This window comes from Gorilla gorilla, chromosome 5, assembly GCF_029281585.2.
Source record: "Gorilla gorilla gorilla isolate KB3781 chromosome 5, NHGRI_mGorGor1-v2.1_pri, whole genome shotgun sequence".
Lineage (NCBI taxonomy): Eukaryota > Metazoa > Chordata > Mammalia > Primates > Hominidae > Gorilla > Gorilla gorilla.
This window is the reverse complement of record NC_073229.2, coordinates 114,634,994-114,648,446: the sequence shown is the minus strand read 5'-3', so window position 1 is coordinate 114,648,446 and position 13,453 is coordinate 114,634,994. Positions and strand designations below refer to the sequence as shown.

The window sequence follows — 13,453 nt, the reverse complement described above, 5'->3', positions numbered from 1 at the left end:
GGACGAAATGAAAAGCCATCATAGCAAGCTAAGCTTTTTTTCTGTGTATGCAATAAGCATTTATGGGGCATCTCCAGCGTGCCTGTCATTGTGCTGGGTGTTGGAGATAAAAAGATGAATAAATACAACACAGACCTTACCCTCACTGAGTTCAGTGTTTCCAGGAGGTGATCACACCATCAACAGAACACTGGAATGCACCGTGGTAACAGCAGAAACACCATCACACAGCCATCTTACATAGGGCACTGTGGCTGAGCTGACACTTTAAATGAAACTTAAAGGATGACTAAAATTCACCCAAAGGACAGCAAGGACATCCCAGGCAGAAGAGATAACATATAAGCACAGGTTCGGGGGTGGAAAACGTCGTGTCATGGCCTGTGTGTGTGTGTGTGTGTGTGTGTGTGTGTGTGTGTGTGTGATTCTGTCTCCGTAATGAGAAAGCATCAGAGTGGGTATGGTTCCGGGAGACTTTACTGAATGGCATGGGCACAGGCCCACTAACCTAAGCAGGCCATAAAAGAATTCTCTGAGCTTCCTCTAAAGTAGGTCATAAGGCCCTTGTTCCATGGGTGAGGAAAAGATATGACCTTCCCTCCCCTACATTGTTATTGTGGGGTGTGACTTCTATACATGAAGCAAGGCCAGCGACATCCTACATCATACATCGGTCTTAGGATTCAAAGGTTTACCTTAACAATCCGGAAAGAAATTTAAAAATGATTCCTGCATAATAAATTAGACTTTAGTGAGTGTTTTAAACACATACACCCCTACTAAAGGATTTGCAGATACCTTTGCTGACCCTGGAGGGAAGAATTACCTTGTCCACAGTTCTCCTGTGTAGTGACTTGAGGGGCACTTGCCTACTGGGGGCCAACCCAGGGCTCAGAAGGAATGACTGGAAATCTTGTTAAGATGAAGATTCTGATTCAGTGGGCCAAGATTTATCATTTCTAACAAGCTCCAAGGTGACGCCAGTGCTGCCGGTCTACAGACCACACTTGAATATTGAGATCTAATCCACTCGCTCCCCGCCCTGCCCCCCAGTCTTGATGGCACAGCAACTGAGATGAACCACAGGGATCCACTGCCCTCAACTCTGTGGCCAGTGGTGCAGAGGCTGCTGGAAGACTGTCCAAATTCTCCCTGCACCCGAGGCACAGGGTCCCATCCAGCAGGAGTCCAGCCAGGCCCTCAGGGCTGGCAGAGAGCTGACTAGTATGTAACTAAGTCCACGGACCCAGAATTGGAGGGTGAAAGTGGGGAGGAAGGAGGTAGAAATTGTGGGATGGGGCTGGTGCTTGCCCAGATATCTCCTATGATAGGCGCTAAGAAAGATACTAAGGGACATAAAAAGGATGGAAGAGCTTGGGCAAGGGCCCAGGCAGAGCCTCTGAGTCATGGCATCAAGCAATGATTATGTGCCAGGGACTGTTTGCATGCATCACATAGATGTCACATTTCATCTCCACACAACATCCTTGCAAAACAGATTTTAAATCCCTGCTAACAGATGAGAAACTTGAAGTGCAGAGCAGTTCAGCAAATCATTCAATCTCAGCTGGCACACAGTGGAGCCCAGCTCACACCCAGGTCTGCACAATCTGAAAGCCCAGGTCTTTCAGGTACCCCCGACCCTCACTGTGCACTATCTTCATAAAGATGGATGAGACAGGACGTTATGCCCTAGGGGAGGGTCTTTAGATATCTGAATCTGAAAGCAAGTGATATCAGTGGTGACTGAAAGAGGTGCTAGGCCAAGAGAAAGCAGGTCAAGAGAAGGTGACATCTAAAGAAGACCTGAGTATCTGGAACTGGACCACCTTTGGACAAAGTGGCCTGGGCCTTCCTGGTCCTGAAGGGGATTTGCCTTCATGTGAGCCAGCCAGGGATTCATGGTGCCTCACAGTCTTGGCATGCACTGGTTGGTGGGCATCTTGGCAGAAATGGAATATTTACCTGAGATAAAAGAAGATAGATGTATTAGTTCATTATCACACTGCTATAAAGACATACCCAAGACTCGGTCATTTATAAAGGAAAGAGGTTTAATTGACTCATAGTTCCGCATGGCTGGGGAGGCCTCAGGAAACTTACAATCATAGTGGAAGGTGAGAGAGAAGCAAAGTCACATCTTACATGGTGGCAGGCAAGAGAGACAGCAAATGAGTAAAAGGGGAAGAGCCTCTTATAAAATCATCAGATCTCATGAGAACTCACTCACTATCACCAGCGAGGCCCATGGGGAAACTGTCCCCATAATCCAATCACTCCCCACCAGGTTTCTCCCTAAACATGTGGTGATCCTATGGGGATTACAATTCAAGGTGAGATTTGGGTGGGGACACAGAGCCAAACCATATCAACAGAGAACTAAATGGGAAAGACTACCACATGACAAGGTGTCTAGAACATAGTAAGCAATCAACACTTGGTAGCTGCTATTTACTATTATTGTTGTTGTGGTGGTGGTTGTTGATGATGATGAGGCTCAAGACATGCTACCGCAATACATAGCACCTCAGCATTTAAGAAAACAGAAGCAGGAAGGTCTCTTTGACCTTTTCCTGCCATTCTCCCCTGAAGCAGGCCATGAAAGAATTCTCTGACCTTCCTCTGAAGTAGGTCCGAAGGCCCTCATTCCATGAGTGAGGAAAAGATATTACCTTCCCTTCCTTACATTGTTGTTGTGGGATGCTATTTCTGCACATGCTTAACAACCAGTCAGCAGTATGCTAGGAACATTCTCAGGCATAATTATATATAAAATATTTCTGAAAATCCAAAGTCTGAGTAAGTCCAGCGAGGTGGCCAAACAAATCAGCCAAAGCCACATAACTTATTATGAAGGCACATTCACCCCATGGTGTTTTACATCACTTTTATTTAGGTATCAGGATGATGTTAACAGGTGGTCAGTCACTGCTTATTCCTACTTGTCCCTCCTTACTGAGTTCTGATAGTTTAAAAATTGTGTTTCTAGATGGAGGGAGCCTCCCTGCCAAAAGAGTCTCCGCCTGGAGTTGAAAGACCCACTCTGCTCCTCACTGATGTGCTCTCAGTCTCCTCATCTGTGAAATGGAGACAATCAAATCACACCTGTGCTGCCCACCTCAGGATCATTGCTGCGAGGACTGAGCAAGATGACGCGTGTGAAAGAGGGGCAAAACTGCCAAGTCCTCCACACATAGAAGTCATGCTGACTCTGCAGACATCTCGCCATTCTATTCTAATTTGGGAGCTAATTCTTTATTAAAATTTTATTTTTATACCCTCTGTGTTTCCTCTAAATGCCTCAGATCCTCTGAGGAACCAGCTGGCATTTACTTCCATGTGTACCTCCATGAAAGTTTACATGGAACTTAAATGAAAAATTACATGCATATATCATTCATATGTAGATATACGTATGTATACACACACATAATTTTTACATACACATAAAATTTCTTCTCTGTACTAAATTTAAAGGGCTACTTGTTAAAGCGCGTGAGACATTTGTACAATCAGTTTAAAAGATTTTTATTTAAAAACGGAAATTGCCCAAAGCAGACAACTGGAAATCATTTCTCACTGCAACTCAGATGGAGGAAGCCATCTAATTCTTGGGAATTTAGACACTCTTCTAGTAATGTAGCACAAAAATGGGCCTGGCTCAATCTGCTCTTCACATTTTGGTAATTTAAAAGGACATAACGGAATTTTATTTTAATGGTAATTGCAAACTCATGCAGAAAATGTAAATGCACATTTCATGATTAGCTTGCAGCATAAACTATGGCTTCTATTAATGTATTCCAATTTGTAATTCTTTTCACAGTATGAGATTTGAAAGCTGTGATTAAAATTAATTAGGTTAAGTAAAGTTTATCCCCCCTGAGCACTGCTATTGGGAACAAGCAAGAGGAAAACGCGAGCTACATCTGGCTCTGCAGGAAGCTGTGTCTTCACAAGAAGTCGGCTGACTTCTTTTCTCCCCACAGAGGTTGCATGCTGCTTATTTGGCATATCTCAACCACCATGTATCTCCTCAAGGAGCTAATTGAACCATTAAACTATTCTTTGCTGGCTCACAAAACCACATAGGCTGTGACTACATCATCTTCAAATAAGGATAGTAGGTGGATCCATCAATTGTTTAAACACAGTAAATCTTGGAGGGAAAAACACATACACCTAGTAAACCTGAGGTAGTGGTGGTTACCCCAAATCCAGTACCGTAATTGCTATAGAAGAGGTGCCAAATGAGGGAACAATCATAAAGACAGTAACTAACACCAGTACAGGCCTCTCTGCTTTACACATAACTGTCTCAAACATTACCTCACTGGATCGCCTTAGCAATCCTGACAAGTTCTTATTATATAGTCCCATTTTACAGATGAAGGTGCTGATGTTAAGTGAGGAGCCCAGAATCAAAGGGCACTGGAGAGTAGACCAAGGTCTTTGGAGTTCCTGTCCTATGCTCCTTTGCGCTCACACACCACGCTGGAGAAGTTTAAAATTCCCTAACAGTAGGTTTACAGACTATTGACCCTTAGGATCTTGAACCTATCACTTCAACACAACACGCAAATTTTGTGTATCAAGAGCTTGGCACATTTTGGGGTAGAGCTGGTGTAACTGTTGCTATGTCAAGGAGAAAAGCACCCACAGAGAACAGGCCCATGTAAGCGTTGTTTGATATTCTTGGGGCAGTTGATTCAAGGGAAAAACCCACATTCTGAAACCAAAGGGTCTCCATAGATAAAGACTACTTCCCTGAAATTCAGAAATTAAAAAGAAATGCAAAGAACGTGTGCTTAGAAGCCAGAGAACATGGGGCCAGGGAAGCAACATGTTAGAAAGAGGAGAACAAGTGGCTCCACATTTCAACCTCCAAGCCATTTACTGAGAGGTACACTTGGGGAATTAACTTCCATTTTTTTTCCTAGAGAAAATGGAAGGTTTAAGCCACTTCCTCCAAGTTATATTGGGAGTTGTCACTCAAAGGAGCCTTTGAACTCCTAGGCTGGTGCTCTTCACTCTATTTTGACTCTCACAAACTTTTCAGTGCTTTGTGGGGGGAATGATGAAATTAAATTAGGAAATTAGCATGCCAAGTTTTCAATAAAATATTCGTCTTACTAAATTTTCATGAGGAAGATGCTAGTGCTTGCTTAGTGATTGACTCCACAGCTCGGACTACGGGATCCAGGACCCTTCCCAAAGCGGGCCTTACTTTTTTAAACCACTAGGTGGCAGTACAAGCACAGCCTTCCAAGGACCCCTTAACGTTGCCTGCTCACAGCAGTGACGGGAGAGTTTTCCTACCCAGGCAGGGTGAGTCACCGCACAGCTCCAGTGTGTGGTGTCACTGTCAGTGTGTTTGGTAATCTGGAGTTTTCTTTGTGCTCTCCAGCCTTACCAGAGGCTGTGTAGTTTTGCTGGGGAGATACCTACTATGGGATCTTGAATATAGTCAATGAGAGAAGAGCTTAACTGGACTCCCCACTGTTTAAATACCAAGTCATTTCCATCCTTATGAATAAGCAGGGCCACTCGGATCCAGAAGGCGACACTCCAGATCTCCTCAACTACAGAAGCAACTCCCCAGGCTGCAAACACTCCAATCCCTTCCGCGTTGTGACCACCTGTAGAGTACGAGCTGTTAAAACGAAACCAGAGACTCAGAGGTAGGGATTTACTGGCAGCAAATTTCTTCCAAAACATGATGTTTAGCACGCATCTCAAAGCATCTTTTAGGATCATCCAGCCTGCTTGCCTCTAGAAAGGAGCACCCTGCACCAATGTTATTAATATTAGTTAATGCACATTGAACACACAGTAAGTGCTACATTATATACTTTATGTAGGTTACCTCATTTAATCTCACAATGGCTATGAGAGGTAGGTGTTATGAATGGCCCTATTTTCAAACAAGAAGGCTGAATATTAGAAAGGTGAAGTGACTTGCCCAAGCCCCAGAATTTGAAATCAGGGCTCTCTAATTGAAAGTTAGAATTTGACTCGTGATATTAGTGTTTAGCACACTGTTTAACAGGGCATAGCATCTCACTTCTCCCATCTCTGCCACAGAAGGTTGCACACCCATGTTCTGGTTCAGAATTCTTTGGTGAGGTCAAGCAAGATGGCAGGAGGGAGAGCCTGAGCTGACCCTCCCCACCAGCCTGGGACCTGAATGCAGTTCCTACAGGCCTGGTTCAGCAGAGGTTCAGTTCAACAGCCCCATCCCTAGGGCAAAGGAGGCTTAGCAATCATCAGTTTTGTTCCTGACAAACAGAAGGCTGAGATGGCCCAGATGAAGCGGGGGGAGGGGTGGCTCAGCAATACACCCAGTACATGTGCAGCGATTGCTGTGTGCTTGCCTCATCTTAGTGAGTGTCCTAGTCCATTTCGGCTGCTATAACAAAATACCTGAGACTGGGTAATTTATAAAGAAAAGGAATTTATTTCTCCCAGTTCTGCAGGTTGGGAAGTCCAAGATCAAGGTGCTGGCAGGTTCAGTGTCTGATGAAGGCTCATTCCTTCCTCATAGATGAGGCCATCTAGGTGTTGTCACCTGGTGGAAGAGCAACAGAGGAGTCTAAGCTGGCTCCTTCCAACCCTCTTATAAGGCACTAAACCCTTCATGAGGGTGGAGCCCTCACTACTTAACCACTTCCCAAAGGCCCCATCTCTTAAGACAAAGCAGTGCAGATTGTTTCAACACATGAATTTGGGGGACATTCAGACCATAGCATGAGTTTTATCAAATGCCAACCCCTGTTTCTTCTTTGTGCCTCTGGACTGAAACTTTACTTAGCTCTTAGATTCATTTTGAAGATAACATAGTGCAAGATGGATTGTCTTAATTTCACTCATGGAAACACAACCTGGAATTATAAATCTTCCTCTAGGTTTATTTCCCAAATGCTTGTTCATGATGATTCTTTCACTGGTCTGCATCAAAATGGGCACAAAAGAACAATGTGGTAAGTTTTTCATAAAGCTACTTTGAGATTTACAAGATAATTTCTTGTTTTGAGATTCTGTCCTTCCTATTTCTTCATGACTAAAATGTTTCTCTTAGGGAGGAGTGGAAGTTGATTTATATCTAATGATGTCCCCTGGCAAAATAAAAACTTGGCAAGCCAGTGGCTCTCTCCTGTTTTCTTTTTCTTTTTCTTTTTTTTAAGGCAGAGTGTCATTTCGTTGCCCAAGCTGGAATGCCCAGAGTCTCGTTTTGTTGCCCACACAGTGTGATCACGGCTCACTGCAGCCACGACCTCCAGGCTCAATCAATCCTCCCACCTCAGCCTCCCAAGAAGCTGGGCCCACAGGTGTGTGCCACCACACCTGGCTAATTTTTTCTTTTTTGTAGAGATGGGGTCTCACTATGACTGGTCTCGAATTGTACTCAAGCAATTATTCCACTTTAACCTCCCAAAGTGCTGGTATTACAGGCACTGGGCCTTCTTTTCCTTTTTAAAAAATTTTACAGATCAGAATCTGGGAATCGCAGCTCTGGGCAGTATTCAAACTTCGTTCACCTGAGCACCTAAGAGGTGTTTTATATACTGTCATCTAGTGGTCATCCTAGCTCACCCTCGCCAACTCTTCCCTTTGAGAACACAAATGGTAGGACTATGGAGCCCCGACGTGTGTGTGTGTGTGTGTGTATACATTAAGATGCCGACAGCAGAGATGTGTTAGCGTAAAAAAATGCAGGTTTTGAAGATTGCGTAGAAATATTCAGAGTGAACAAACCTCCAACACCAAACCTCCAGCACAAACCTCCAGTGTGGGCCGAAGTGAAAGCAGGTGCGTGGGATTAGCACTCTATTTTTTCCAACACACCTAGAGGGCAGTAGCACAGAGACATTCATGCTCAGGAGTGTTATCAGCTAATAGGACATGAAAAGTTCTAGAGGAAAAGACTTCAAAACTGCAACCAAATGTGTTCACAATTGAACAACAGAAAATACCCCTTCAAACGCTCAGAAGACCCGTCAACCTTTCAAAAATGGGTAAGTATATATTTCTTCAAGAGCCTGGCACCCTAGAGGCAGGAGGGGGGTGGTGCGGGTTTGCAAGTGTCAGGCAGTCCTTGCCTTTTGAGTATCCTCCATGTACACATGGCCTGTCCACTAGTGCTCCCACGTCCACCTCTCTCCTTCCCTCCATGACTGCTGCAGTCTCTGCAGCTGTCTCCCCTCGGTCTCCCATTGACATCCCCCTCCCAGCCAGCAGCTCCCCATCCAGACAAAGGGGACTCCGTTTCTCACTGTTAACTTTTTTTTTTTTAGGTGGAGTCTCGTTCTGTCGCCCAGGCTGGTGTGCAGTGGCGTGATCTCAGCTCACTGCAACCTCTGCCTCCCAGCTTCAAGCAATTCTCCTGCCTCAGCCTCCCGAGTAGCTGGGATTACAGGCACCTGCCACCACGCCCAGCTAATTTTTGTATTTTTAGTAAAGATAGGGTTTTGCCCTGTTGGCCAGGCTTGTCTTGAACTCCTGGCCTCAAGTGATCCAACCACCTCGGCTTCCCAAAGTGCTGGGATTACAGGCATGAGCCACCACCCCCAGCCCATTTCTGACTGTTTAATAACGGAGAGATTAAAAAGGAAAGAAGAAAAGCAGAGAGATGGCAAAAAGCCCCAAGGCTGGGGTATACAGGAAACTGGTGGTTGGCTCTTTAGAAGGCCTGCATGTGGACAGCCCTTCTGAAACCCAGAAGGCCACATATAAAAGGAATTTCAACCATATGATGTTCTGTAATTCACCTGAGTCATCTTCAATTGAAACACAGAGAAGCAGTTTTTGGACCTTGGTGCACAAGCAGGCAGCATATAACTTGCTAGCGGTTATGTTCTGAAATGCCAAGTGTATTGCTACTATTTGAAATTTGAAACACATTTATACTTAAAACCAGTGAATGACAGTGCTTAGGTTCCCAGGCTAGCTCAGGAAATCCCTTTAAGCTTTTCTGTATTTCTGAACTTTGGTTCTGACCTCCTTCGAGCCACCTGAGCTTTCCCTATGCTGGGCAGAGGGTGGGGATGAGGAGGTTCTGCAGAAACTTAATCGTTAATTCTTTTAATGATTCTCCAGTACAGACCCTTAGCACATCAGAAAAAAAAAAACTAGAAGTAAATAAATCTAAATATCATTAATCACATTTGCCAAGGGGATGTGTTCAAAGAATTCTTAGAGAAGGCAGCAGCCAACCGGTAAAGAAAGAAATTCCAAGAGTGCAAACAGAATTGTTATGATGCCCTGGCTCTCCTGGGCTTCTGGACACCAGGATTTACTTGTTTCAGTTTTCTCCTTGACTGTCTGCCAGTCAGACTGTATGCTCCAGGACAGCTCTGCACCCCTATGGGTGTGGCTCATAGTAGGTACACAATAAGCATCTAATGTACCAAACTGCCAAAACCAGACATAATCTATTCCTTTCATTCATTCTATTTACATTATTCAAGTGCCTACTGGGAAGAAGGTGTGTGCCAAGTACTAGGATCAACAGTGAGCAAGGCAGATCAAGTCCATGCTTTCACAGCTTGTCTAGGCTGAATATCGAGTCCTCCAAAGATGTTTATATCCCAATCCCCAGAACCTCTGAATATGTTAGCTTACGTGGCAAAAGGGATTTTGCAAGTGTGATTGGGTTAAGGATCTTGAGATGAGACGATTATCCTGGATTATCCAGGCAGGCCTGATGTAATCACAAAGATTCTTCTGAGAGGGAGGCAGGAATATGGGTTAGAGAGCTGAGGACCATGATCCAAGGAATACAGGCAGCCTGTAGCCCCTGGGAAAGGCCAGGACACAGATTCTCCTCTGGAGCCTCCAAAAGGAACACAGCCCTGCTAACACCTTGATTTTGACCCAGTAAAACTGATCTTGGAATTCCAACTTCCAGAACCGTAAGATAGTGAATTTGTGTGAACCGTAAGATAGTGAATTTGTGTGTACTTAAAGTCACTGTGTTTATAGTAACTTATTACGACAGCAATACGAAATGAATACAAGCTGAATGTAGCTTTAGTTTATGAAACATCTTGCCTCATGTTTAACAGACATTTAAAAAGTCCCAATACAATGTGATAATGGAAGAAATATAGAGTGCCATTAGCTCATTTCACCTTATTATGGCTTCGCAGACTGGCTTAATAATTTATTCTTCTCTTTGCCAATCAGAGTACCTACCTATCTGAGGCTATACCTTCCTTGGGTAGCAGGAATCCTATTTGTAGCTTCCAGTGCCAGGGCCTGAGGCTGCGAATACTTATGGAAGTCATTGGGTAATGAATCCCTCACCATCGTGACAGTTTGTACTTAGGAGGAATGTTGTTCCTTAATTTTCAGTCAAGTTCAACTTGGTTTTCCAGTCACGGCACCTTTAAGAAATAGAGGGGAGCTCTTATTTGCATCCCCTTTTTCCAAAGGGGAAACTGAGGCAGCAATCTCAAGTTTCCTTCACCACCCAGTAGCAAGAATATGAGCTCAGCTCTTTGACACCTAAAACAAGGGTGTTCCTCTGGCCTCTACTTATTGTTTCCCAAGGTAATAAGGAGGCAAGAGAAAAGGATTACACTTACAGGAGGAAGGAGATTATCAGGGTACCAGAGGGAGAGGAGAGGAATTTGGAGGAAAAAAACTAATAGTTAAAACTTATGAAATAAGAGAGACCTCCGTTTTAAAACTTAAAACCGGGGGGAAAATTTGACAACTGGATGCATTTCATTTTGAAACTTACTTAACCCTAAAAGTCAAAATGAAACTCCAGGGGTGCAAACCCACAACAATCAAAATAAAAACAAGTTTTTACAAGCCTGCTGCAAAGCTAAATATAGATTTTCAGCTAGACCTACTCACCTCCAAGTTCATGACTTTGAACGATTTCAAACGTTATTTCAAAAAAGAATGGCAAACAAAAGAAAAGTAGTTTTATGTGGGAGGTGGAGGACAGGCTGTATAAATACGTGGGAGGTGGATCTCCAAACCGTCGAGATGTTTTCAAATACCATTTGTGGTCACTACACTGGTAATATTTTCTAACTGTGGTCAAAACAAGCTGACTAAAGATTCATGTATTTGCTGCAGAAGGAAATGTTACTGTCATGTGCCACTGCCTTAGTGCACAGGTGCCTTCTGTCATCTCCTTTATGACCTGGTTTGCTGGTGCATTTGGATGGAACTCTCTTCATTCTGATATGATAAAAAGCAAAATTAAAATTGGAAACCAGGCTGTGCGCGGTGGCTCACACCTGTAATCCCAGCACTTTGGGAGGCTGAGACGGGCAGATCACCTGAGGTCAGGAGTTTGAGTCTAGTCTGGCCAATATGGTGACACCGTGTCTCTACTAAAAGTACACACACACACACACACACACACACACACACATAAAGAAGCTCAGTGTGGTATCAGGTGCCTGTAATCCCAGCTACTTACTCGGGCGGCTGAGGCAGGAGAATTGCTTGAACCTAGGAGGTGATGGTTTCAGTGAGCCGAGATCACACCACTGCACTCCAGCCTAGGTGACAAAGGAAGACTCCATCTCAAAAAAAAAAAAAAAAAAAAAAAAGGAAACCGAAGTCCTCTGACTTCAGCTGGGAACACTAGGGCCCTTTCCTTTTTCTACTCATCCCACAGCACCTCTGGGCTGAGGAGAAGGAAGGGGGAGGGTTCAGGACTGACAAAGATGAAGGCGTCTCTAAAACACCCTGTGCCCTTGTGCAATCTGTTCAAAATCACCCATGGCCTGAGGGTTACCCAGAACAATGGCCTCAGTTTCCTCGCCTTGTGGGGAGGGCTTTGAACCAGGGCATTTGAACTGCTGAGCAATTTCTTATTAAGGCATGAACAGAGTCAGCTGGGGTTTTAGGCTTTTATTTGTGGTGGGCTGTTTTCCTGCCACAGTTGTGGTTTACCGTCTACCTGAGTGTTCAAAACTGCTTTGCAAAATCCAGTGACTTTGTTTCAGATCAGGCACCTCTCCTGTGCCTGCCCGGCCTTGTTTCCCCGTGATACACCATTGTCCCATCTCTCGGGCCTCCGTGAGTTACCATCAGGAGAATCAGCTGGTGAACAAGCACTAGCATTCTCAGACCTTCAGCATAATGTGTGTTTCCAGGAATGATAATTTGGGGAAATCTAAGATGGATCTCCAGATTGCTGTGCAAAAGATAATTTCACAAATTGGGCAACAAAAGCCAATCATCAAACCATGCAGTGCAAAAAGGAATTTTTTGTTTGCTTGTTTGGAGACAACAAACTTTGTCACCCAGGCTGAAGTGCAGCCCCAGCCTCCCAGGCTCAGGTGATCCTCCCACCTCCACCTCTCAACTAACTGGGACTACAGGGATGAGCCAACACACCCAGCTAATTTTTGTATTTTTTGTAGAAATAGGGGTCTCCTTATGTTGCCGAGGCTGGTCTCAAACTCCTGGGCTCAACTGATCCTCCTGCCTCAGCCTCCTACAGTGCTGGGATTATAAGCATGAGCCACTGTGCCTTGCCAAGAATTGTTAAATTAAAAGGCTTAACATTTTGCAAACCACTCCTAGAGATTTATGCTAAGGAAATGATCATAAATATGTAAAAAAAATTGTATAGTCACAAGAGTGCCCACTAGGAGCTTGTCTATAATAACAAAAATGGAAAAAAAAACTCCTAAATAATCAATAGGCTATTGGTCAAATAAATGATGTTAACTGTATTATTGCCATAGTCAATAACTAGCATTTATTGAATGCTTACTATGTGCTAGGTGTTATTAATTGCTTTATGTGTATTATTATCACATTTACTCCTTAAAATACCCTGGGGAAATTACACTTAGAGTGTAAAGTACTCAGAGAAGTAAAGTTCCTTGTCCATGGACACAAAGCCAGGGTAGCAAGATAAACAATGGCTCCCCTCCCCCAAATCCACATCCACCCACAACCCAGAATGTGACCTTATTTGGAAATGGGGGTCTTTCCAGATATAACTCGTTAAAGATCTTGAGATGAAATCGCCCTAGATTTAGGGTGGGCCCTAAACTCAATGACTGGTGTCCTTATGTGACAAAGGAAAGAGCGACTAGAGAAACACAGAGACACAGAGTAGAAGTCCATGTGAAGATGGAAGAGAAATTGGAGTCACGTGCTTCCAAGCCAAGGAATGTAAAAGGTTGCCAGCAGTCATCGGAAGCCAGGAGACAGGCAGGGGACAGACTCACTCTCAGACGCTCCAACAGGAACCAACTCTGCCAGCACTTGGATCTTACACTTCTGGCCTCCTGAACTATGAGATTAAATTTCTGCTGTTTTAAGCCACTTGGTTTGTGGTAACTTGTTATGGGAGCCACAGGAAACGAACACAGCTAGTGAGTGGTACACTCAGGATCTGAACCCAGAGTGACTCCAGAACCAGAGCTCTTCCACCCCACTATGCTGCCTCTAACAGCAGGGCTCAAGATTG

At 44.2% G+C, this 13,453-nt stretch overlaps 1 long non-coding RNA gene across 1 annotated transcript; it reads left to right on the top strand.

Moving 5' to 3' along the window:
* The first annotated feature begins 221 nt into the window (after window positions 1-221).
* On the top strand, window positions 222-3,275 carry LOC129534523 (uncharacterized). Its single transcript, XR_008681142.2, has 2 exons — window positions 222-351; window positions 2,990-3,275. It is a non-coding gene; the product is annotated as an uncharacterized lncRNA (long non-coding RNA).
* The last annotated feature ends 10,178 nt before the right edge of the window (window positions 3,276-13,453 follow it).